The following is a 27,308-nucleotide window of genomic DNA, read 5'->3' as shown; positions in this document are numbered from 1 at the left end:
ATGACCACGTTGAAACATCACTTCCGTTGCATATTCTGATGGGTAGCGGCTTTCTTATAGAACACCGGCAATCATTCAGTAGAGCGGCTTGCGCCCGAAGGAGGCTGAACGGGTTGTCGTAGGGTTGAAGTTGCGGGCCACGGGTTGAGCATGCCTGCTTTAAAAGGTGATGGATTCACTTTAGAGATTGATAAGAATGTTTACATGAAGTTGATCATATTCACATATGTATAGAAAAACTGTAAAAAAGACTTCTTCCTATTAGAATGCCAATCATTTATATTATAACGTGATACATTGTTAAACCTATTGGCAACAAGATTTTTTTTCTATTTGCTGCCTAGCAATACAGTATCAAATTGCCAGAAAATAAAAGTGGGATCTGATTGCTGATTGGATGCTAGAGGAGCTGTGAACATCTGCACCCCGTTGTCTCACCTCGGATGATCTGACTGTAGTAATACACGGTATACATTATCAGTACGTGCAAACTATGACACCATGCCTTCCGAGCTGTACTCAATTTAAAACATGTCTCTTGTGTAATGCAGACGGAACATGAAAAAAGGCTTTCTGTGCTGGTACATAGATCCTAGTCTGTGTGGTCTCCTGGAGGAGTCTTGGAACTTCCCAGTTATGTAATTATATCCAAATGTGATTCCCACATCATATAGGTCAGTGGAATAAGTGAACATCTGTCGGTTTAATCTAATACATCTCACCTGTGAGTGCATCTGTGGGCTAAGCACATTAACTGCCACGAGGATGGCTTAAAGGGCACGCACAACCACTTGTGACACTGGCACATATGGCATACATCCTTGCAGTAATCCATTGAATAACTTTAGTGAAATAGCAGAAAGCAGCAATAATGAAAGTCATATAAGGCTAAGTTGCATGACACCTCTCTATGATGTCATAGCAGTGGAATCACTGACTAACCAGTGCAATATACCAGCAAGCTTTTAGGACTAAAGCCTCATACACACAATCGGATTTTCCAACGCGAATTGTGTGTTGACAGACTGTTGGCGGAAAATCCGACCGTTTGTACGCTCCATCGGACAATTGTCAGATTTTCCGCGGATAAATGTTGGATGGCAGGCTTTAAAATTTTACGCGGACGATGGTCTGTTGTCGGATTTTCCGATCATGTGTACACAAGTCCGTCAGACAAAAGTCCAAAGTACAAACATGCATGCTCGGAATCAATGCTCACCAAGCACAACATTAGCAGAAGTGTGTCAAATTTGGTGTTATCGTTCTCACTCTCTCATACTGGTCACTGGAAGTTCAACATGGCACCTCATGGCAAAGAACGTCCTGAGGATCTGAAAAAAAGAATTGTTGCTCTTCATAAAGATGGCCTAGGCCAGGGGTCTTCAAACTACGGCCCTCCAGTTGTTCAGGAACTACAATTCCCATCATGCCTAGTCATGTCTGTGAATGTCAGAGTTTTACAATGCCTCATGGGACGTGTAGTTCTGCAACAGCTGGAGGGCCGTAGTTTGAGGATCCCTGGCCTAGGCTATAAGAAGACAAGTGAATCTTGCCTACAGTCAGGCATGGTGGTGGGAGTGTCATGGTCTGGGGCTGCATTAGTGCTGCCGGCATTGGGGAGCTACAGTTCATTGAGGGAATCATGGACAAACATTTTTCTCATACCGGAACAGAATGAATGGTTTTCGTTTAAAGTCTACCGTTTTCGTTCGAGAAATATCAGATACGAAAGACTGCGCATGATCAGAAACAACAAATAATGAAAAAAAAAGACTTTGTCGTGTGAGAATTTTCGCACATTATTTCTATCCTGTTCTGACTTGCTGTGAAACATCGAGGAAAACTGGCTGATCGTTCACTAGATTTTCTCATAGTGTGTACTGGGCTTTAGCCTCTGTTTGATCTGACACTGCCATGATGCTGTCTGTACATGTGATCAGTTGTGACTCCAATTTGATGGTTTGACAGTTTGTTTGAGATCACCAGCAAATGTGACAGTTAGCATTGGCGGATTGCTGGGAATGTAACTTTTTTTTTAAAAACTGTTAATTTGATGGGTTTAGTTCTGCTTTAATTGTGTCTTTTCCAACAAGGCGATCCACACCAAGGACTTAAAGCACAATTTTCAGGCAGAACTCCTGAAAAATAGAACGAGATAAAAATGAATACCCCTTTAAAAAAAAAGAAAATAGATACAATCAGCCTTTGCTGCAATGTTTATATTTAATCCAAAGATTTCCCATTGCAGTACTTTTGCATGCCAATAGATATCCTCAGCCTGATGGCCAACATCATTGAGCCCTAGTTCACATTGGTAAGATTTAAAATGCGATTTCACATGTCAAATCGCTTGTGAAATCGGCGGCAATTGTCGGCAATGGCAATGTCCTAATCGGTGCGACGCTGCATTTGCGGCGCCGCACTGATTTCAAAAAGTAGTTTCTGTACTACTTTTTGCGATTTCGAGCTGCAATTTACACTGACATCTGCACAGATGTCTCTGAAATCGTGTCCGAAATTGGGACTGACATGCGGGAGTGAAATCGCGAGAGCTCAGCTGAACTCGCACGGCTTCATTCCCACAGCTCAGTGTGAACCCGGGCTTAACCTGCTTCCTTTGAGCCCATGTTGGCATCCACCTGCTCAACCAGTGGCTGGACAGTGAAAGGAGAAATGGCACAGTAAGGAGCCTATCTCACTGTCACTCCTCCTATCAGCATGCTTCTTGTTTTCATATGAATGGATTGGTTTCTTGAGCTGCTACCCCCTTCAATACTCCAGCTACAAGAACTGCAAGAAGTAGCCACCAGGCCAAATTTAGGCACTTACTCTTCTTGCATTTAAAACATACATGTAAAAATATATTAATAATTACAGCTCTGCATTCATTTGTGTCTTTTATATATACCGAGTATTTACCTTTAATAAACGTTTTGAGTCATCTTCAAATTACAGCAGTAAAAAAGATAAATGCTTTCAACAACATGGCAAAGTTCCAAACCTATCTGGCTCTTGCTCAAACCCAGAGGTAAATGTGGCGAAATGGATTTTCTCATAATGTACATTTTGTGCTTCCTGTATAGTAATGCAGAACAGTGACTGTTCTTCTTTACCAGCCTTTCTCAACATCTTTACCTCATAGGAACCAGTAAAATCATTTCATATCTCTAGGAACCCCTGCAAAAATGAATTCATTGAGGTCAATGAGAAAATGCCCCTTAGCTTGGTGGTTAGTAGAAAGAATGCCTCTGGCCTTGGTGGTCAATGGGAAGAATGTCCCTTACATTGGTGATCAGTGGGAAGAATGTTCCTTACATTGGTGATCAGTGGGAAGAATGTCCCTTACATTGGTGATCAGTGGGAAGAATGTCCCTTACATTGGTGATCAGTGAGAAGAATGTTCCTTACATTGGTGATCAGTGGGAAGAATGTCCCTTACATTGGTGATCAGTGGGAAGAATGCTCCTTACATTGGTGGTCAGTGGGAAGAATGTCCCTTACATTGGTGATCAGTGGGAAGAATGTCCCTTACATTGGTGATCAGTGGGAAGAATGCTCCTTACATTGGTGATCAGTGGGAAGAATGCTCCTTACATTGGTGATCAGTGGGAAGAATGTCCCTTACATTGGTGATCAGTGGGAAGAATGCTCCTTACATTGGTGATCAGTGGGAAGAATGCTCCTTACATTGATGGTCAGTGGGAAGAATGCTCCTTACATTGATGGTCAGTGGGAAGAATGCTCCTTACATTGATGGTCAGTGGGAAGAATGTTCCTTACATTGGTGATCAGTGGGAAGAATGTTCCTTACATTGGTGATCAGTGGGAAGAATGTCCCTTACATTGGTGATCAGTGGGAAGAATGCTCCTTACATTGGTGGTCAGTGGGAAGAATGTCCCTTAAATGGTGATCAGTGGGAAGAATGCTCCTTACATTGGTGATCAGTGGGAAGAATGCTCCTTACATTGGTGGTCAGTGGGAAGAATGTCCCTTACATTGGTGATCAGTGGGAAGAATGTCCCTTACATTGGTGATCAGTGGGAAGAATGCTCCTTACATTGGTGATCAGTGGGAAGAATGCTCCTTACATTGATGGTCAGTGGGAAGAATGCTCCTTACATTGATGGTCAGTGGGAAGAATGCTCCTTACATTGGTGGTCAGTGGGAAGAATGTCCCTTAAATGGTGATCAGTGGGAAGAATGCTCCTTACATTGGTGATCAGTGGGAAGAATGCTCCTTACATTGGTGGTCAGTGGGAAGAATGTCCCTTACATTGGTGATCAGTGGGAAGAATGTTCCTTACATTGGTGATCAGTGAGAAGAATGCTCCTTACATTGGTGATCAGTGGGAAGAATGTCCCTTACATTGGTGATCAGTGGGAAGAATGCTCCTTACATTGGTGATCAGTGGGAAGAATGCTCCTTACATTGATGGTCAGTGGGAAGAATGCTCCTTACATTGATGGTCAGTGGGAAGAATGTCCCTTACATTAGTGGTCAGTGAGAAAAATACCACAGAGAACTAAAAAGATAACTGGTGTCATGCTGCTGCCTTTAGCAAGTAGCACTGGCCCCGGGACTAGGCATCATCAAACAGCTACAACTCAAGGAACTTCTACCAATCTCTGGAGGAACCCTGGCTGAGAATGGCTGCCTTAGACTGATTAACATGTCTTATCGTGAGAGTGGTTTTATCTCTTTCCATAAGGATTATTTTTGTTTTTTTGTTGTTGTTGTTTTATTTTTTTTAATCGTCATATTAGATCTTGGTGCTGTGTATTACATGATGGCAGGTAAGTCAATAAAGATGGCAGGCAAGATAATAAAATCAGCTATAATGGCAAGGTGCCCAGAGAGTTGGCCTATAGAGTTTGATATAGACTGAATGGATATATATTTAGTAAGTTATATGAGAACCACCACTCTAACTGATCTGGAGCTGGTCTTGGAGCCTGTCCGTGAACATGTATAGTATATACATACTAGGTATAAGCTCAGGCATGTTCAGATTCTAGTCTAAACCTGCCTGAGCTATCCCGCCAGAAGCTGTCACTGCAGGCTGCCAATTATAAATGGCTGAAGCATTAAGGAGGTACTAAACTGCTGAAAAAAAAAAAAGAGAAAAACCTGCAAGACAATGGCATAATGTGCGGAAATACATGCCTTAGAACGAAGCCCCCCAGTGGCGCCCGGTCACCGCGAGAGGACTGACCGGGTTCATGGGCTCCGGCGCTGTGAGTGGCTGGAGCCGCGGTGATGTCACTCCCGTGCATGCATGTGGGAGCCCTCGGTTCCGGCAAGAAGCTCTGAAGGTCCGGCACAGCATGCCGGACCATCAGAGCACATGCGTCGCTGATGTCAGAGGCTTCACCCAGGGTGAATATCTCCTAAACGGTTCACATTTAGGAGATATTTATTTTACCTACAGGTAAGCCTATAAAAATAACAACCGCTTTAATCATCCCACAGCTACACATATACAAGGGGCATGTGTACATGCGGGGAATGCCACGGCCACTTATGATTGGCGGTCTGCAGTGACAGCTTCCTGGAGGGATAGCTCAGGTAGGCAGGCCATACACGGTTTGAATCTCAACTGGATCAGTTGGAACCGACCAAGATTTGAAACATGTATGGGCAGGCTGAATGTACCAAGTTGATCGTTCGATCAGCTTGGGTATAACCAACATGCCAAGTGGGTGATAAAGTCGCTAGCAATAATCACTGTCTTCCCTCACCCCCCTTGCCGGGAGAAGACAATGACCTGGCAGGAGGGATTCCCCCATCAACACAGATGGTTGCAGGAAAGACATCCGCGCCATGTGTGGCCGGCCTATCCGAATATGCCTGATCTCATCCCTGATTACATACATACTGTACAGAATGGCAAGCTTTTTATTGACAATAATCAGTTTTTTTTTTAGCAATGGTTAAATAGTGCTAGATGTTTATATTTATTATCTATTTCTCTTCAAGCAGATAGTCCTCCATGGTGTTTTACGTTTGGTTATGCTGTGTGGCTTCTCTGTAATGGAAGTCAGTGGGGGAGGACGCTGACTAGGCCCGAACACAGGTAGAGCTAAAAGCAAACCCACATTCATATTTAGTGGGGCAGAAAATAATTGCAAAAAATAGTGTCAGGATGTTGTCTGATGGATTTTACTTCTGCTCCGCTGGTTGTGTTTTAGTTGGAGGTTTTTTGTTTTTTTGTTTTTTCCTTTTTTTAACCGCTTCCTTCACTCAGTGAAGTTTTCTGTGCTAAAAGTTACCCTTTGATCTGACAATTGTGGTTTTATGCAGGGGTGATTTTTCACCAGTCAGTTATGGTATGGCATTATTTAAATATCATTTATAACACTGCAATATATGCAAAGCATCTGATTTATTTTTACAAACTGCTTGTCCTCTATCTATAATGTCAAATCGTTCAGATTTTACTCATTTCTTTTTCTTACTAACTAAAGTGAACCTGTGCCCAAATCATGTAATGCTAAAGTATATATTAAGTTTCCAAAAAAAATACGTAATATATTTGTTGATTCGTATTATATTAATTTCGTTTAAATGTTGTTAGAGCACAATTGAACTTTTAATTTATGCCCCGTACACACGATCGGAAATTCGGCCAGCGAAAGACTGATGAGAGCTTTTGGTCGGAAAATGCGACCGTGTGTATGCTCCATTGGTCTTTTGCTGGCGGAATTCCAGCCAGCAAAAGATTGAGAGCATGTTCTTAATTTTTCGGTCAGAAAAAGTTCCTAGCCGAAAATGCGATTGTCTGTAAAAATTCCGAAGCGCAAAATACCTACGCATGCTCGGAAGCATTGAACTTAATTTTCTCGGCTCGTTGTAGTGTTGTGCGTCACCGTGTTCTTGACGGTCGAAAGTTCAGAGAACTTTTGTGTGACTGTGTGTATGCAAGGCAAGCTTGAGTGGAATTCTGTCGGAAAAACCATCCAAGTTTTTTCAGAAGGAAAATCCGCTCGTGTGTACGGAGCATTAAAGGAGTTGTAAAGGCAGAAGGTTTTTTATCTTAATGCATTCTATGCTATGCATTAAGATAAAAGGCCTCTGCAGCAGCCCCCCTTGGCCCCCTGAGCCCATCTCGATCCAGTGATGTTGCACGAGAGACTTTGTTGCCCTGGACTCTCCCCCCTCATTGGCTGAGACAGCAGCGGAGTGCCATTGGCTCCCACTGCTGTCAATCAATGTCAGTGAGCCAATGAGGAAAGAAAGGGGACTGGGCCTAGCCGCGGTTCTGTGTCTGAATGGACTCATAGAGCAGCGGCTCAGCTCGGGTGCCCCTTTAGCAAGCTGCTTGCTGTGGGGGCACTCAGAAGGAGGAAGGGGCCAGGAGCGCCAGCGAGGGACCTGAAAAGAGGAGGATCTGGGCTGCACTGTGCAAATCCACTACACATGGCTGGTAAGTATAACATGTTTGATATTGTTAAACACAAAAAACAAGACTTTAATATCAGTTTAAATCAGCTAAATATATTGCAGGTGTATTAAAACTAAAAGTGTGCAAAGTCCTAGCTCCCGTTCACACCAGTGCGACTTGTAATGCGATTTGATAGGTCCAAATCGCATCACAAGTCGCACCCTATTTTCAACAATAGAACTGATCGAATTGGTGCCACTCTGACTTTGCGGTGCCACACCGATGTGAAAAAAAAAGGTTCCTGCACAATTTTTTTGCGATTTCAGGTGCAACTTGCATAGACATCTGTGCATGAAGTCAAAGTCACAGGTCAGTGCGACTTGGCTCACATCAAGTGAAGTCGCACGATTTCAAAGTCGGATTCAGTGTGAACAGGGACTTAAAGTGGAACTTTAAGTAAAAAAACAAAAAAAAAATTGTGTAACAGGCAGTATTTCTAACGTAGAATAGACATCCTACGTCAATTCTGTGTTGAAGATTCTTACTTACCTGTCCACAGTTGTACAATGAGCACAGCTCGGCGCACAATTTGGGCAATTCTAAGCTGACTGAATTCCAGCACATGCGCAGGACTGACGTCACCACAGCCCGGCCAATTAAAATGGCTGGAGATGACAGCGGCCGGCAGTGAGCTCCAGGACAGTGCAGTGGAGGTAAGTATAGCTCTGCTTTAAAGTAGATCTCCAGGCTTTTCCTAACTATGCCTGTCATTGATTTTTGTGCAGTCTCCCTGCATGGGGCTACATGGAATTGCTGTGCATGCTGTACTTGTGACTATGCACCCTTCACACAGGTGTCTACGAGTCGCTACGTCTTTGCGAATGAGGCCCAATTGGGTTTTAGCTATGGGATGGTCCGTTCATACACAATAAATATCTGCTGACATCTTCTATGAACTCTGAGCACTAATTGAGACAAAATATAAAAGTACCCCAGGAATTTTGCTAAGGGTTAACATAATGGCAAACATAAAGGTGCCTTAAATGGATGATCTGAGGCTTTCATGTCCATTCTTTTGCATAGATTTTAGTGGATCTCATTTCATCTCTATTACAAACAGAGGGGGTTATTTACTAAAGGCAAATCCACTTTGCACTACAAGTCGCTGTAGATCCGAGGGGGATATGCAAGGAAAATAAAAAACAACATTTTAGCTTGCACATAATTGGATGATAAAATCAACAGAGCTTCCCCTCATTTCAGATCTACCCCTCAGATCTACAGGGACTGCACTTCCAGGTGCACTTGTAGTGAAAAGTGGATTCGCCTTTAGTTAATCAACCCCCAGTGTTTACAGCTTGGTGCACTGCATGGCAGGGCAAATCTGCAGATCAATGGGTGCGAAGTGTACAAACCTGCATTACCTGTGCAGATATGCAAGGTGTTCAGTGCAGTAACTTTTTTTTAATTATATTTTTATTCAAGTTTTGTCAAAGTACAAAAATTAGGTCATACAAGAAAAAAAAAAAAAAAAAAAACCACATGTATAAACAGTACCAAAGATGAAAGTGGGTTACAAATCGTTAACGTCTATAGCACATATCATAGTCAAAGAATAAAGGAAAAAGAACAAAAAATGTAAATAAATGTAATCATGACAAAGTAGAGAGAACAGGGACATGGGATGCAGGGATCTAAAAGAAACTTAGAACTGATGATCCCTCCCGTCTCAATCAGTCGAGACCAGGCGGGGTACCGAATTCAGAGCAGTCCCAAGCATCCCATATTCTGTTGAGCTGGGTTACAGCATCTCCCACCTGAGCAGTCATATATTCCATTCTACGTATTTCCAAAATCACCTTCTAAAGTTGGGTTTGAAAGGGGGTGGGGTAGTGGATAACCAATGTAGAGGAATAGTTCTTTTAGCTGCTAACACAAAAAAGAGGCCAATTTGTTCATAGACTTTCCAATACCTGAAAAAGGAAGGCCCAAAAGACAATGTAGTGGATCCATCGATAAAGAGCACTTGTTGGATCAGAGACATTACCGTAGACCAAAAGGGCACAATAATCTCACATTACCAGAAAATATGAAAATGTGTACCTTTATCTTTACTAAAACGCCAACATAGAGGGGAAAGAGATTGATCTTGAAAATGTAATACTTCAGGGGTTCTTCACCAGAACATAAGGTTTTTATAAACCGTCTCTCTCTGCGCCACGCATCTCGAAGTGGATGTCCATATTTTGTTCCAACATGGGAGAGTGATGGGGCATTGAAGAATAGAAGACCGCTTACGCATATAAGCATGATGATCTACAGAAATTGGGGTGGTGACATGAAGTAGTTTTTAAATAGAGGAAATCAGATGGAACTGATGGGGGCCTTGAGCACAACAATGCAGTAACTTCCATTCGTTATAAACACAAACAGAGGTCCATTGACAGCTGTTAAAGCAGGTGTGAAGGTCCCAGATCTCCATGCCCCTGGGAAGGTTCCCCTACTGTTTGTTCCCCACACTTGGCTGATATCATGTTACCTTTGGTCACAGAATTGATGCTTGGTGACCATCATGGACAGAGCAGAAGGTTGTATAAAGATATTGCACTCTATTGAGGGAATCATGTCAAACAAAGGGCAGGCGTGAGCTAATCTAGGATTAAATTACTGTACATACAGACTGTTTATTCTGAGTTTAATCCTCTCTGCTACTAAATGCAGTATACTGTTGTGTAGATAAGCAAGTGAATACCAATAAACTCTTATTTACTCTCTCTTTAGTGCTATTATTATTCTGACAGTCACTTTCAGATAAAATCCTAAATGACTGTTTAGTCTATCCAAGCCATTGTCATTTCAGATCCATCAGGCATCCACTCACCTGCTGCTGCCACCTCCCTCACCTTGTTGGGTCACTTCCGCATCACCAGGTGTCCCATTAAAGAGAATGGGACTGTTGGTGGGTCAACAGCGGGTCAGAGGAGGTGCCCCTGTGGTTCAGAGATGACAGTTGCTCTTTAAACATTATGATTTAAATCAAGCCTTTTAACTCGTGATTTAAATCGACTTGATTTAAATCAAATCCACCCTGTTTTTTCATCAGTTTTTTTTTTTACATCTGCTACCAATGCAAAAACGTATGAAAAAGGTTTCATTCACACATGCGCACCGTTCAGGTCCACCTGTCAGTTTTTTAGCTGGACCTGAACGGACGTTCCATGTACCTCTATGGAGCGATGGCTGTCAGCAGTGACATGTCCACTGACATCCGATCCGCTCCGCTAAATCCAGACGGATGGGAACCCTAATTTCCATCCGTCTGGCGGATCGGATGAAAATGTACAGGCAGATCCGTTTCCATCCGATCTCCCCATTGAGGAGAGCAGGACTCTGACAGGTCCATCTCTGCACAGTGAGCGGAGACGGACCTGTCATCCGCTGGTACATCGGGGATCAGCAGATCGATCCCCCGCTGAGCAAGCGGAGTCCGTGAAAATAGACATGAATGTGCGAAAGGAGCCAAACTGACCATTTGTCAGTTTACATCCATTTATCGTCCGATCCGTTTTTTTGACGGATGAAAAAAAAAAACGGATGTTGACGGAAGCGGATGAAAATAGATGATCATCCGTTGTCATCCGTTTTTACATAGACATGCATTGATGTCCGTTTTTCATCCGTCAACGGATGGATGAAAAACGGACGAGCGGTCCGTATGTGTGAAAGGGGCCTTATGAGCAGGCAGCTAGCATATGGTGGCTAGCAATGGCTGCCTTTGTAAATCCCTCATGACAGGTTTCCCTTAGGCTGGGTTCACACATATGCGGCCGCGGTTTCAGTGCGGCAGTCCAGTGCGGTTCTGTTCACTGTTCAGGTGCAATTCAGGTGTGATTTTTTACCTGAAATTGCAAGTGAAACCGGACCCAAAAACTTACAGGACCCTTTTTCAGAACCGTGCCGCAGCCACCCCGCACATGTGTAAACCGGCTCCATTGAAAGCCAGTCCGATTCACCTGTTATGCGAATTGGATGTGGTTAAAAATCCAACCGATTTGCATATATGTGAACTGACTGATCTAATTTTGATAAGCTGAAGTCAAATTGGTTGCAGGTTTCTCTACTCTTCTCATTGGCACTGCTCTTTGAACGGCCTTATGGAATAAGCCTGGAAAGCGTATTCCTGAATCGCATGCTATATACAGACATTTTTCTGGTTCTTTGTGCGCTCCCCCTGGTTCGTGCTCACCGTAGCTCTTCTTTAGGGGTCCCCAGTGCATTTACTCTATTTAGTTATGGCTGGCTAGTAGCAGATTCAGATGACCTCAGAAAGATAAAACTTGGTGTTCATCTCTAAGGAATTAATCGTCTCCTGTAGGTGAGCTCGCCCTCATGGTTCAATTCACAATATTAAAAATGGTTCTTGACAGCTGAGTGCTCTCTTCTTAGTGCATTTAGTCCACATGCCTGGAAACAGGAGCAAATACTGTATGTATTGTAAAAAAATAATGTGGTTTGATTACAGTCGCACCTGTCTAACAAGGCAAAGTGCGGTCAATTGAACCTAAACTTGAATATCAGTTATTACAAACTGGTGGGCACCAGTGACATTATTACATTGATCACTGCTAAAAATATGCACTGACATTGTACTAATGACACTGGCAGGGAAGGGGTTAACATCAGGGGCGAGCAAGGGATTAAATGTGTTCCCTCATTGTGTTTACTAACTGTATGTCTTCCTGCATAGCAGAAAGAAAGGATCTGTGTGTCATCCCCTGACAGAATGGAGATCTGCCTTGTTTACTTTGGCTGTTCCCTGTTCTGTCACTGCGGGGAGCGATCACAGGTGGCCGGCGAACATCGAGTCTGCAGACCCGCTGATTGGCTCCTCCGCTGGCCAATCGGCGCACGTGCGCTCACAGATCGCCGCATACGAGCCCGATGAACACTTGCAATTCGCGCATCCGAGCCAACCTGCCACAGTATAACTGCGGCGGCTGGTCAGCAAGTGGTTAACATTGTATTGACACTCCCAGCAGTTCGCATATGGCAGTGTGAACTGCCTTGCGAGTCAGGTGCGATGCAGGAACCCGCAGTGGATTCACAGTGTTCCCGCATCGCACCTATGTGAACCGGGACTTAATCAGTTGCTGCGCTTGCAGCGTTCTAATTCGAGGAAAGTGGCGGGGCCTGCATCCCTTTAGATGTGATTTCCTTTTGGGAGTATCTCATCAAAAGTGAAATTTTTGTTGCAGGGGATGCCTAAAATCTGACTTGTTTCGTAGCGTAAACTTCTGGGAAAATTAGTAAGCCAATCATACAAGCAGTAAATGACATATTGGGGGGTGTTCTGGACACAATCTGTGTCCAGAACACCTCCAGGTTGCCATATTGTATTGCATTTTACAGAAAATTACAGCGCTGCAGATTAAAAAGGAAAGGACTTGTGTAACAATTGTGTATGCTAGATTTTTTGGGGGGTTTATTTGCTTTTTTATTCCCCACGAATGTGGAGTTACCCTTTAAAAAACCCCAACCAACCCACTAAAAAAAAAGGCCCCCCCGAAAAACCCAAAAGTCACCCCAGGGAACCACCGCACCCTGGTTGAAAAAAACTGCTTTAGAGCTTTACTCAATATTTGAAGTCCCTTGAAATAGTTTGTTTGGGCCAAGCTGCCATAAAGGAACTATCTACTGCAGGTGTAGGTGTACTCACTGGGCGGGCTGCAATAATTGTAGGTAGCCTCAGCTACTTACAGTATACAGCGCAGTGTTCCGGCAGTGGGACGGGGAATACTTGCCCCACGCCTGGAACAAAAGATTGTCGGGCGAAGTGCTGCTCAGCTATTCACAAGAAGATTTGTAGTCTATGAATGAATACAAGACTTCTTCTGATTGGCTGAGGTGGAGAAGCAGGTGAATGATGTCACAGTTCAGTCTGGTTGTAATATTAGAATTTAGGTAAGCAGCCGGGGGGCAGTAAAACCGCGATTCAGCTGCCTGCTTATCACAAGGCTGTCTACTCATTTTGCCGTTTGTGACCTGGAACAACGTTGCAGCCGGTGAAAAACCGACTGAACCAAAAGTCTGTGACTCCCTAAGCATTAGATAAGCATGACAAGTAGGAAGGCAACATTTTCAGATACAGATTCAGATGTCGGCCTTCTCTTTTCTTCCACTAAGGTGCCATTGAAAGATCATTTAAGGTCAGCGACTCGTGAATGATTCCTTGCTATCAACACATCACTACAGAGTAGGCCAGAGCTAAATGAAAAAGTCAGATCCGAGTTCTTCCATTTCCAATCTCAGGAATATATTTTTATTTATGATGTTAGATGATTGGAACACGAGTTTTTAGAAAGCGTTCCAGCTGTGAGGGACAAGCGGTTCACGAACAGGATGCGAGAGGTTTGTGCTGAGCTTGCTGTTACTCTCGTTTAATCTCAACTTGTTTTCTTTTCCTCGTGTGTCGAGGATTTCTGTTTTTCTTATAGAGCAGAAGGCAGTCAAGTCCAAATGTCCTAGCAAATTTAGCACTGAGTGATGCGGATTGCTATTATTTTTGTAAAATCTCTTCAGTTGGCCTGGCAGCTGCAGTCTAAATTTGGTCAGTATTTAATGCCTTGTGTTACATCAAGACGTTGCCTGTTCTGTATAGGAGAGCGCTCTCAATTATTCTGCAGACAGACAATACGGTCAAGGGTTGGACTTTTGATTTATGTAAACAATGAAAATGGATAATAAAGCCACACTCTAGCCAAAACTATTTTTATTGTAGTTTTAAATACTATGTGACAGGAGTCACTTTTGGCGGGGAGGGCGGGGCAGGGGTCTCGTGGAACCCATCTTACCTTTAATTGGTCGGGAGACTCATTTTTCAGCTCCCCAGGCCCCTCTTATGTGTAAGTTACCCTGTATCTATTAGGGGCACAGGATGACTGAGAAAATGGTGGACAACTACCTAATGGACGCTGAGAGCGTGGTTTGGATTGCTTCAAATGGGACAGGAATATTTATCAACAATATCCCTTAAGAAATCTATGAAGATAAATTAATTCAACTTTATCAGACCTGGAACCTGGTTTGTCTTCTAATGACTTGTCTAGTGGACAAAATACACAAATGTGTATCTCTCCCATTGTATGCCTCCTAGGGTACAGTCCCATTGTTAATTGTGCTAATTAATTATTGTTAATTCTGTCAGTCTGCTCATCTCTTAAACATAATATTGTGACCACTTTACCTTGTTATGGAACCATTGTGGGATGTTATGTTTTATGCTTATAATGTGTATTGTACAGCATTTTGTATCCAGGGTTGTAGGTGCCGGGCAGTCTGGTCACCTAGGCTGGTCACGTTAATTGTATCACTGTCAGCTATTAGTTGCTAGAGGGGGAGTAGCATAGTTTATGTTGACGGTTCTTTAGTTATGCTAATTATATTCCTGTATAACGAATTGCTTGGAGATGTCAGGTCGCAGTAAAGGAGGGAAGGGTCTGGGTAAAGGAGGCACTAAGTGCCATAGAAAGGTACTCCGGGACAATGTCCAGGGCATCACCAAGCCCGCCACTTGTCATTTGGCCCGCAGAGGGGGTGTCAAGCGCATCTCCGGACTCATCTTTGAGGAGACTTGTGGATTACTCTAAGTCTTCTTGGAGAATGTCATCCCAAAACACTGAGGATGCCAAGAGGAAGTCCATCACTGCCATGGATGTCACCTATGTTCTCAAACATGCAGGGCCGCACTCTGGGTTCCACGAGCCCCCCGCCAAAAAGTGACTCCCGTCACTAAAATAAAAATTGATATTAATATACTATAAACTGGATTTTTTAATGAGGCAGTGCAATAAAACATTTGTGTGTGTGAAATTTAGAATCCTATAGCAGCCAATCAGGTTTCATCTTACTGGTTGTTGGTTTGGATATTGCGTTACTGCATTACATGTTACAATTTCTTTTGCTTTTCTAAGCTGGACCAATGTAACTATGTAAAACGTGCAGATGCCTGGAATGACTTCTTTAAAGCTAAACTCCAGGTATTCAGCAACTTTGTAAAAAGTGCAGGCACATTGTGAGTTAACTCCAATGAAGTGCATGCCACCTGGTGGACTTATCGCTTTAATTTAGATCTGACAGGCTTATTGTGCTCCAGCAAGATAGTTTCTGGAGCTCCAATGCTGTGTAGATAAATATATACTGGGTGGGTTTGACCAAGAATGACTAACTGCTTTTTGGTCAAGCCTGTTAATTTTAAATCCATGTGTTTTTGCGTGTTACTTTTTGGGGCACTTAAAAAGTCCATGTAATCTTTTTTTGGAAATTCCTTCAAGGTTAGAGTCCGAGCAGCTACTATGTCTGCCCCTCCCCTTTTCCTGCCCAATCACAGAAGCCTTTGTATTATGTGAACTCATTTACAAAATACAAAGGCTTCTGTGAATGGGGAGGAGCGGGCATAGCTGCTCTGCGTGCTTCTCTCCTCTCTCACATCCCAAAATGTCTGGAGTACTATATATCCTTCCGCAGAGCCCTAAACCCATCAAGTATAAAAAAGTCCACGAGGTTGCAGGCACCTGTTTGGACTTACCTCATAGTGTTCCTGCACTTTTTACAGGAATTCAGCTTCATGCTGCTCTGTGTTCATTTGTACTGTTAAATGCAAGCAGTGTAAATATGTAAATGTCAGCCACCTCCAGTCCCTGTACAGCAGAGCATAAAGAGGGGGGCATAAGAAGCAGCACAAAGAGCATTCTCAATATAGGAGAGAGAAATGGAATGGTTGAAGAAAAATTCCATTTATAGCTTGCCTAGTTTTAGAACAGGGAATGGTAAGAAACATCTGTCAGATTATTATTGATGCATGTACCCTCACTTCCTGTCCTGGTGATACCCTATGTCCTAGGAAGTGCACTATTTTTGGCAATTTCAGGTGCAACTTGCATAGACATCTGTGCATCAAATCACACAGATGTCAGCCAAGTTGCACCTAAAGTCGCACTGACCTGCGGCTATAAAATCTTGCGACTTCAAGTGAATTTGCACAATTTCAAAGTCAGATTCAGTGTGAACGGAGCTTAGAATTAGCAAACTATTTAATGTGAGACCTACCTAAACCTCCCATTCTATATATTTGCCACCAGACTAAATTTGTACTTTTAAATTCGCATTTACAAGCATTTCTGGTTTTGCATGTTTAGTATAAGCAGATCTCTTATAGCAGTTGTGTGGGAGCTCCTTTCTTCCTGTAAGGCTGTGAGCCATCACTGGAGATATATATTAGCATAATGCATTGAAGGAAATGTTGAACTTGGTGCTTTGTTGGCTGAAGTGCCCCAATTTGATAGAACATAGCGGACGTTCTTGTGAAAGCTGCTCGGGTTTACTTTGTTGATGACTGGGGTCCTGGAAGCCGGATGGCTCTATAGAATAGATGCTCTCCATGAAATGTTCCATTGATGGTCGAGCAATCTGCAGCACAATAAACAGTGACTGTGTTCTTTGCCTGCTGATGCGGCCTGGCACTTAGGTCACATTGATCCATTTCCAAAAATGGCCCTGAAGGTATCTCCTCATCCAGCTGTATTTATCACAAGATAAAACCGCAAGAGGTATTTTACACAATTTTAGTTTTCTACTGAATTCACAAATGTAGATATTGAGGTTTGCAATTTGTATCTGTAAAGCTTCTCATTTATCCAGGTCAGGGTATATCTAGTAGTAGTTGGTCACATTCTACTGGACTTGTTCTGTAATATTAAAGCGGAGCTCCAACCAAAAGGGGAATTTCCGCTTGTTTGTACCCTCCGCTGTCACATTTGGTACTTTTTGGAGGGGAGGAGGGAGCGGGTACCTGGTTTTGACAGGTACCAGCTCCAACTTCCGGCTCAAATTGCCACGACGATCTAAGCCAGAAGTCCGCCCTCCTTCCCCCGGAGTCTTCTGGGACACATCACAGGTCCCAGATGACTGTGGGACCATTCCTACCATAATTTAACCATTGCAAAACCTCATGGCTTGGGACATCTCTATTCATTTTTTTAGAAATGAATATGGACTTTTCCATGCTGAAGACTTGGGGTGGTGGTGGGGTTTCTGGAAGTTCTATCTCTATTAGGTTAGCCATACACATACAGATTTCTCTTGTTCTGCTCGGGGACCCTAACAGGGCCACCCAAGGCGCAAATTATGGACGATTCAGCAGGAATTGGTTGAAATTTGAACCATCTGTGGCAGCCTTTTCTTCCATCAAGCTATCTTTCCATCTGTCTACAGGACACCTATCACACTAATTTATCTATATGTCTGTCTGTCTATCTCTACCAATCTCATATTTATCTACTGTACACCCAACTCTCTCATTCGTCTGTATATCTGTTGTTTCTACTTTTCTCTACCACTTACTTCTCTCGTTCACCACCGTCTCCACCAGTATTGTATTGTTTCTACATAGTCCAACTATGGCTAACCATTCACAAAAACCTGTGTGGTAGCTGGTTATCTGCATTTATCATATTGCAGCCCACCAGCAGCCTTACCGAAACTTTCAGAAGTGGCAACCACAGCTTCCACCCAGACAAAATGTAGCTGAGCAGACTTTCTCTTTCCTGATATTTGCAAGGTTTCCTGGACTGCTATAGCAGATGTCAGTTTGACTTGTAGCCCGGAGTCACTCTTTAAGAATGAAGAAATGCCAGTTTATTTTAAGCATACATTTCAATGCCTCCTTGCAGATGTTTCATTGTGTTTTGTATTACTGACCTTCTCACCAGATTAGCACTTCTATGTTATCACTAGCCAAGCAGCTGTTATTATGGCTGCTGTGACATTCCTGTGTCTATCAGCAAACTCCATGTGAAAGAACATTGACAACAGCCTACTAGATGGAGGAATGACCAAAAAAAAGGTGATGTCTAATTGATAGGGATGTTAAAGGAACATAGCTTTTATACATTTTGGGTGTTTTCATTTAAAATGACTTAAGGCTTCCATACACGGCTCGACATCACCTGGCTGGCTTTACACTGATCAAATATCGCCAGTTCATCAGTAACCCTGTTGGTACTTTCCTGGCCAACTTCATTTAATTGAAAAATTGTTGGAAAATTGTTGGCCCAAACAGCGGCTGCATCTGGTTGGATACACTGGCACCTGCTGTCAGAATACATATAGCTGTGGGAGATTTGTCCATCTGTGCTGTAAAGGCATCCCATAGGCTGAACAAAAAAGTGTATAGCCAGCTTAAGCTCCTTTTTTCCAGATCAAGATATTAAACAGTGTGAGGATGTGAATACCTTGGATCAGTTGTGATTAAATTACATGGTTAAGGAGGCCTCAGCTGTGGCCCTTGACATCTCTAAGGGGTCACCCATTATATTCAGTATATGTAGTACTATAGAAGACTGTCAGAGACTGGGACATCCTTCAGGAGATGGTAAAAGACTGTGGGTGTGCTAAAGGTACTGTTGGACACTGGAGATACAGTATGCTGCAAGAGATAGAGACTGGAGACTGTTAGAAATGACTGACATTAAAGCCCCTTTGCAAATCAGTATTCCCGCTCCCACTACTGACTGTGGTCAAAAGGCTGCACTGCACAACAAGTACCAAAGGGCTGCAGGTTGAATTGTCCTTTCATAAGTTGGTATATTTAAACCATACCATAGTGTTCAAGTCTCCTATAGCAACCAGTCAGAATCCAGCTCCCTTTTCTAGCCCAAGCTATAAAGCAAAAGCCTTTTCACTGCTAGAGGTAACCACTCTATTCACCCTTCATCCTGTAGAGTCTGTAGACCTTTGCATCATTTGTACTGGTCTGTAGACTGGCCTTTCTCAACCTTTTCATCACAGAGGAACCATTGAAATAACTTTCTGGTCTCAGGGAACTCCTGCTAAAAATCACTATAGCTACAACTCATGATACATTAGCGTTATGGTCAGTGGGAAGAATGCTCCTTACACTTGAGGTCATTGGTCATTACTGCCCTACAGATAGCTAAAAAGTTTAATGGTGTCAGCTTATCTGAGCGGTAGAAATTGCTTATTGCCCAAGGAACCCCTAGCAACCTCTGGATGAACCCTGGTTGAGGAACCCTGCAGTAGACCTTTGCATCACATGTACACTTATATGCAAAGTCTGTATACATTTGTATCATTTGTACACTTATATAAAGTGTCTGCAGACCCTTGCATCATTTGTACACCTTTATATAGAGTCTGTAGACCTTTACATCATCCGTACACTTATATGTAGAATCTATATACCTTTGCATCATTTGTACACCTATACGTATAGACCTTTGTATCATCTGTACACTTATATGTAGAGTCTGTAGACCTTTGCATTATCTGTGTACTTACTTTATATGTAGAGTCTGTAGACCTTTGCATTATCAGCATACTTAAATGTAGAGTCTGTAGACCATTTCATCATTTGTACATGGATATGGTCTGTGTACTGTAGACCTTTGCATTATCTGCGTACTTACTGTATATGTAGAGTCTATAGACCTTTGCGTCGTTTGTATACTTATATGTAGAATCTGTAGACCTTTGCATCATCTCTGTACTTATATATAGAGTCTGTAGACATTTGCATTAGCTGTGCACTTACAGTATATTTAGAGTCTATAGACCTTTGCCACATTTGTACGCCGATATGTAGAGTCTGTGTACTGTAGACCTTTGCAGTATCTGCATACTTACTGTATATGTAGAGTCTATAAACCTTTGCATCATCTGTGTACTTATATGTAGAGTCTATAGACCTTTGCATCATCTGTGTACTTATATGTAGAGTCTATAGACCTTTGCATCATTTGAACAACGATATGTAGAGTCTGTGTACTGTAAACATTTGCATTATCTGCATACTTACTGTATATGTAGTCTATAGACCTTTGCGTCATTTGTATACTTATATGTAGAGTCTATAGACCTTTGCATTATCTGTGTACTTATATGCAGAGTCTGTAGACCTCATCGGTGTACTTATGTGTAGAGTCTATAGAGCTTTGCATCATTTGTACATGGATATGTAAAGTCTGTGTACTGTGTAGAGTGTAGAATCTTTGCATCATCTGTGTACTTATATATAGAGTCTGTAGACCTTTGCATTATCTGTGTACTTTTATGCAGAATCTGTAGACCTTTTCATCACCTGTACACTTACAGTATATTTAGAGTCTATAGACCTTTGCATCATTTGTACACCAATATGTAGAGTCTGTGTACTGTAGACCTTTGCAGTATCTGCATACTTACTGTATATGTAGAGTCTATAGACCTTTGCATCATCTGTGTACTTATATGTAGAGTCTATAGACCTTTGCATCATCTTTGTACTTATATGTAGAGTCTATAGAGCTTTGCATCATTTGTACATGGATATGTAGAGTCTGTGTACTGTAGACATTTGCATTATCTGCGTACTTACTGTATATGTAGAGTCTATAAACCTTTGCATCATCTGTGTAGTTATATGTAGAGTCTTTAGACCTTTGCATCATTTGTACACTCCTTTTATCCAGGCATGCTGTACAGCTGACACTATGCTGTTGAAAGCCGTACTGAAGCCAATGTGGGGAAATGTGAGCTCACTATAAAGAGGTTGCAAAGCTGATCTCTTGCTGCCAAGTGTAAATGGTTATCGGTGCCAACAAGATCATCAGCATTTTCCCTTCCAGACTAAAACACTGAATTAAAGATTTTTTTTTCCTCTTGTGGATTTATTCCAGGCTTGTTGAGTTGTGTTTTGTGCTTATATTTCAGAGCATGGTATTGTTCTGAAATCACCCTGAACTTTCAGTCCCTCCAAAACTTCTTTTATAGTTGTACATATGTTGTTGGGCTGAATTGCCTGCTGGGGTCTGTTATCTTTCAGAAATTCCTGCAAGGCGATTACTCCACCATCTCGAGTTTTTGACTTTGACTTATACAGTAGAGAGTGCAAGGATGTAAAAAATATAGTAATCATCACCAAATGTCAAATTAAATAGACTGTTTCCCATTCAGGGCAAAGTAACAGACACCCAAGCCCATCCATCTCCCAATCACTGATCTACACCTTCACAACTCTCCACCTCTCTCAACTCTCCTTCGCTCGGTTCTTCAGTTAGGGATAGGAGTCCAGATCCTGTCATCAGACCATTCATTTCAACAGTAGTCTTCTTATAGGATAATCTATGCATGTTATTTACCTATAAAAACCTTACTTGTGTAGACTTACAAAAGCCTTGAGACTGCTTCTGGGTGTCGCCATCTTGGAAGTGATTTCAGCAGCCCCAGCAGACTCAGAGCTGTCACTTAAATGACACGTTATATTATTCTTCTTCACTCCTACCCCTGCAGCTATATAAAATATTATGTTGGGAGGTGAAGGGAGGGTAGTGAAGCTGGGCCCGCACAGGCAGTAAATAGACACTCCCAGAAAAGGAGAGGACTATGACGTACAAGGAAGGTAGGGGTTTTGTTCTGAAATCAATACACTGCATTATGGGTTGTGCTTGGGCAGGCTGTAGGTTTAACTGTTCAGAAAATCAAAATCTGCATGCAGCAGGACCCCTGGGGTACTCAGCGAAACAAATTTAGGGCCTGTTCACATGCTATAGTCCATATAAAGCATACATGCTGGTGTGCATTGTGTAAAAGTACAATATGTTGTTACAATGCATCGCACTGTTTCCTTTTTTTAAATTTTTTTTTTGTTGAAATGTCACAAAAATGACACCATATTCAATTCAATTCCGATGTGGTGTGATTCATTGTGATGCACACTGTGTCTTTCCGCTAAGCACACCAACGGACCTGTATTGCATAAATAAGGCACAACAGGGCAAAACAACTGCATTGTGCTTATCAAGGCAGCTGAACGCACCTGATGTGAGCGAGTCTGTACAATAGGCTTTGCCAGTGAACACATTGTGGTGTCTGATTTGTGGTTAGCGGCTTGTTCTTACTCATTTCTTGTGGTGACAGGTGCACTTTATATACAGTTGTGCTCATAAGTTTACATACCCTGGCAGAATTTATGATTTCTTTGCCATTTTTTAGAGAATATGAATGATAACACAAAAACATTTCTTTCACTCATGGTTAGTGTTTGGCTGAATCCATTTATTATCAATCAACTGTCTTTACTCTTTTTAAAACATAATGGCAACAGAAACTACCTCAATGACCCTGATCAAAAGTTTACATACCCTGGTAATTTTGGCCTGATAACATGCACACAAGTTGACACAAAGGGGTTTGAATGGCTATTAAAGGTAACCATCCTCACCTGTGATCTGTTTGCTTGTAATTAGTGTGTGTGTGTGTAAAAGGTCAATGAGTTTCTGGACTCCTGACAGACCCTTGCATCTTTCATCCAGTGCTGCACTGGCGTTTCTGGATTCTGAGTCATGGGGAAAGCAAAAGAATCGTCAAAGGATCTGCGGAAAAAGGTAGTTGAACTGTAAAAAACAGGAAAGGGATAAAAAAAGATATCCAAGGAATTGAGAATGCCAATCAGCAGTGTTCAAACTCTAATCAAGAAGTTGAAACCAAACCACAGTCAGGTAGACCAACTAAAATTTCAGCCACAACTGCCAGGAAAATTGTTTGGGATGCAAAGAAAAACCACAAATAACTTTAGGTGAAATACAGGACTCTCTGAAAACATGTGGTGTGGCTGTTTCAAGATGCACAATAAGGAGGCACTTCAAGAAAGATGGGCTGCATGGTCAAGTCGCCAGAAGAAAGCCATTACTACGCAAATGCCACAAAGTATCCCGCTTACAATACGCCAAACAGTACAGAGACAAGTCTCAAACCTTCTGGCACAAAGTCATTTGGAGTGATAAAACCAAAATTGAGCTTTTTGGCAACAACCATAAACACTACAATAGGAGAGGAGTCAACAAGGTCTATGATGAAAGGTACACCATTCCTACTGCAAAACACAGAGGTGGATCGCTGATGATTTGGGGATGTGTGAGCTACAAAGGCACAGGAAATTTTGTCAAAATGGATGGCAAGATGAATGCAGTATGTTATCAAAAAATACTGGAGGAACATTTGCATTCATCAGCCAGGAAGCTGCGCATGGGACGTACTTGGACATTCCAACATGACAATGATCCAAAACACAAGGCCAATTCGACCTGTCATTGGCTATAGCAGAATAAAGTGAAGGTTCTGGAGTGGCCATCTCAGTCTCCTGACCTCAATATCATTGAGCCACTCTGGGGAGATCTCAAACGTGCAGTTCATGCAAGACAGCCCAAGAATTTACAGGAACTGGAGGCTTTTTGCCAAGAGGAATGGGCAGCTTTACCATCTTGGAAGATAAAGAGCCTCATCCACAAATACCACAAAAGACTTCAAGCTGTCATTAATGTTAAAGGGGGCAATACACGGTATTAAGAACTGGGGTGTGTAAACTTTTGATCAGGGTCATTTGGGTAGTTAATGTTGCCATTATGATTTATAAAGAGTAAACACAGATGATTGATAATAAATGGCTTCAGCCAAACACTAACCATGAGTGAAAGAAAAGTTTTTGTGTTATCATTCATATTCTCTGAAAAATGGCCAAGAAATCATAAATTCTGCCAGGGTATGTAAACTTATGAGCACAACTGTATACTGTATACATGGCAGAAGCATAGAGATGTCACTGCCACTGCTTGCAGAGATCTGGGCATTACTTTACAGTGCCCCTATCCCCATACCCTGTGCAAACGAATGTACCAACTATAGAATATAATCAGTTGTCACTGGAGCCAATAAAAAAAAAAAGACCAATAATTGCAGATTATTGCTCTAGGAGTTCAGGAACGCGCCCAGACCCTCATTATATGTTCCAAAGTGGAATGTTTATTTTACAGAAAAGAAAGTGCTATCACAAGAAAGCATAGAGTGTTGACACACAAGAATCTGAAACATGAAATATCTTAGGATAACGTTTCTGCATCCCCATGGGCCTTTGCTTAAAGAGGTTTTCAGTTTTTTTTTCATCAAACCACTTGAACTGTCTTTCAGCTGAACTGCCAATAAATGTGGTTTGCATGTGTCTACATGAATTACTCATCAATGATAAGCATACAGTACATCTCTTTAAGGAATCAGCATGATCTTTGCTAGGCTAAAGCTAAAATACAAGATTTCAAGGACAGCTATAATCTAAGCTGACATTACAGATATGGGTGGAAATTGGTGACAGAAGCATCCCTGTGCTATTTAAAGTGGACCTAGCACCAGGTACATTTTTCATGTCAAGCAAATGCATGCTAAAGCTGGCCATATACCATACAATTTTCTTGTTCAATTTTCTTTAGATTTACCTTCAACTATGTAGTGCAAGGGCCTGCCTGATATACAAATTGAAAGTAAATAATAATAAAATATAGGGGAGTGGGATTATAAGGGTGCTATCAACAACTGAATCACAACATATTAAGTAAAAATATCATTTCTTTCTATTAATACAAAAAACATAAAGCAAACAGCAATCAAAATATCGAAAAATGGTTAAAATCAGTAGTGGAGCATATACAATACAATAGGTTGCTGGCGGCCCAAAGAAGGAGGAAAAAGTGGTCACAGATGAATATTGGTTCCCAACATGTTTCGCCAGTAATGGCTTCCTCAGGGGATAATGTGAGACCACCACATTAATAATCCAGCTCTAACATACAAAGAGATAGAATGATATGAGAATACAAGTTTGTTTACCGGGATGAGGTGCATGACATTATAGAGCCACTCAGACTACACTCTTTAGTCTATACAAATTGAAAGTGTTTCGGTTTGACCTCATATTATATGGTTTTGGTTAGGGTTGCACCGATACCACTTTTTTAAGACCGAGTACAAGTACCGATACTTTTTCAAGTACTGGGCACTGATGAGGCATGTACTGTGTCAGTAGTTTTTATTTCTATTTTTTATTTTTTTACTATTTTCTTTTTTACAGTTTATATTTTTCTGATATTTTTTTTGGGGGGGGGGAGTGGACGGTGTCAGTAGTTTTTTTATTTTAAATTTTATTACAATTTATCTTTTAAATATTTCTTTCAATTCTTTCTTTTTTTATTATTATAATTTTTTATCAGCCCTGTTGGTGGGGCTTTGGTGAGCTATCAGGGGTCTAAACAGACCAATACCAGCACAGTTTATGATGCTCAGTTATGAATGGACAGGGCAGTGACATATTTACCGGCTCCTTCCTCCGCTCTCCATCCTGACTGATCTGGGGGACCGGAGGAGGACACCGGAGGACCCGGGAAGCCGGAGGAGGACACAGGGGACAGTCGGGGATGATCGGTGTGGCGGTGGGGGGCAGTTACAAACATCGATCTCCCTGTGTGGCTTTCAATAAAGCAGCTGAAATCCACGGGAGGGAGGAGAAGACGGTGTCAGTAGTTTTTTTATTTTTGTTTTTATTTTTTTTACAATTTAACTTTTAAATATTTATTACAAGTCTTTCTTTTTTATTATTATTATAATTTTTTTATCAGCCCTGTTGGGGGGCCTTTGGTGAGCTATCAGGGGTCTAAACAGACCAATACCAACACAGTTTATGATGATCAGGTATAAATGGACTGGACAGTGACATATTTACCGACTCCTTCCTCCGCTCTCCATCCTAACAGATATGGGACAGGGGGGAGACCGGAGGACCCGGGGAGCCAGAGGAGGACACAGGGGACAGTCGGGGATGATCGATGTGGCGGTGGGGGGCAGTTACAAGCATCGATCTCCCTGTGTGGCTTTCACTAAAGCAGCTGAAACCCGCGGGAGGGAGGAGAGGAGAAGCGTCTGTCAGCTGCTTCATTGAAAGCCACACAGGCAGATCGGTACTTGTAACTGCTCCCACCGCCGCACCGATCATCCGTGAGGCTGCCCACGTATCAGATTAGCATCGGAGCATTTGCACGAGTACAAGTATTCATGCAAATGCTCGGTATAGGCATCGATATCGGTATCGGTGCAACCCTAGTTATGGTAAATCTAAAGGAAAGTTGTAAAAAGAAAATTGTATAATGTATGGCCAGCTTTAGTAATGTGTAAGTGTAAAACTCCCAGGTGTCTATTACCCCTCATGGAGATCACAGTACTCCACCCTGACAATGCCTTCCTCTGCTTTTCTCTCCAGAAGGCTGGAGCCATCTTTGTTCAGGCAGTATCCAGGGTCACCAACTATTTCTTGCACTAAGATACAGGCTCATAGATAATGGATATATTCCCATCCCCTATTTGTCTCTTTCCTGGATAAAGCCTGGGGGTGGTACAGCAATGAGCAGCTCATATTATGTGATCAATGGACAAGGGAAGCATATGTCACCAGCACACCATGAATCGATTTAACAGTCTAAAGAATAATTGAAGCAATCACATCAATTTTAAAGCTGAAATGTTGGCAAAATCGAAATTGCAGCATTAGACACGTACCAATAACGTACCATGTATGTCCCACCTGTGGCTGCAGTTTCATTCCTGAAAGCTGTTAGATTCATGATGCATCCCCTGTGCTGAATGTCCCGCGCTGAAACTGACAGTCGAGGTTAAAGTGAGCAATCACAGGGGAATTCTGGCTGTGCAGCTTCTCCATTCAGAAAACATCTTGTTAATAATATAATAATAATAATAATAAAAAAGAAAAAAAAACTACTTACACTAGTGGCGGAAATACCAGGGTTGAAAAAGTCACACTTGCGACTGGGCCCTGGCATTTTGCCACTGTGGAGGGGGGGGGTGCCTAAGATGGTAGGAAAGGGGCCTGCTGCAGAACATGTGATAGGGTCCCATTGCAGGACCGGAATAAAGGGCCTCTCAACAGGAATAAAGGGCCCTGGAATCAGTGGGAAGGGCCCTTGGCCCAGAGGGATAAGCCCTGGCCAGGGGTCAGACGGGCCCTTCATGGTTACTTGCACCAGGGCCATGAAGGT

At 42.3% G+C, this 27,308-nt stretch overlaps 1 protein-coding gene and 1 pseudogene across 8 annotated transcripts in view; both read left to right on the top strand.

Annotated features, from left to right (window-relative positions):
* FMNL2 (formin like 2) overlaps positions 1-27,308 on the top strand; it is a 342,363-nt gene that overhangs the window by 45,592 nt on the left and 269,463 nt on the right. The gene's annotated exons all lie outside the window — the stretch shown is intronic.
* On the top strand, positions 14,850-15,162 carry LOC141147368 (uncharacterized; annotated as a pseudogene).

Source organism: Aquarana catesbeiana, linkage group LG06 (genome assembly GCF_042186555.1).
Source record: "Aquarana catesbeiana isolate 2022-GZ linkage group LG06, ASM4218655v1, whole genome shotgun sequence".
NCBI lineage: Eukaryota > Metazoa > Chordata > Amphibia > Anura > Ranidae > Aquarana > Aquarana catesbeiana.
This window is presented reverse-complemented; position numbering and strand designations above follow the sequence as displayed.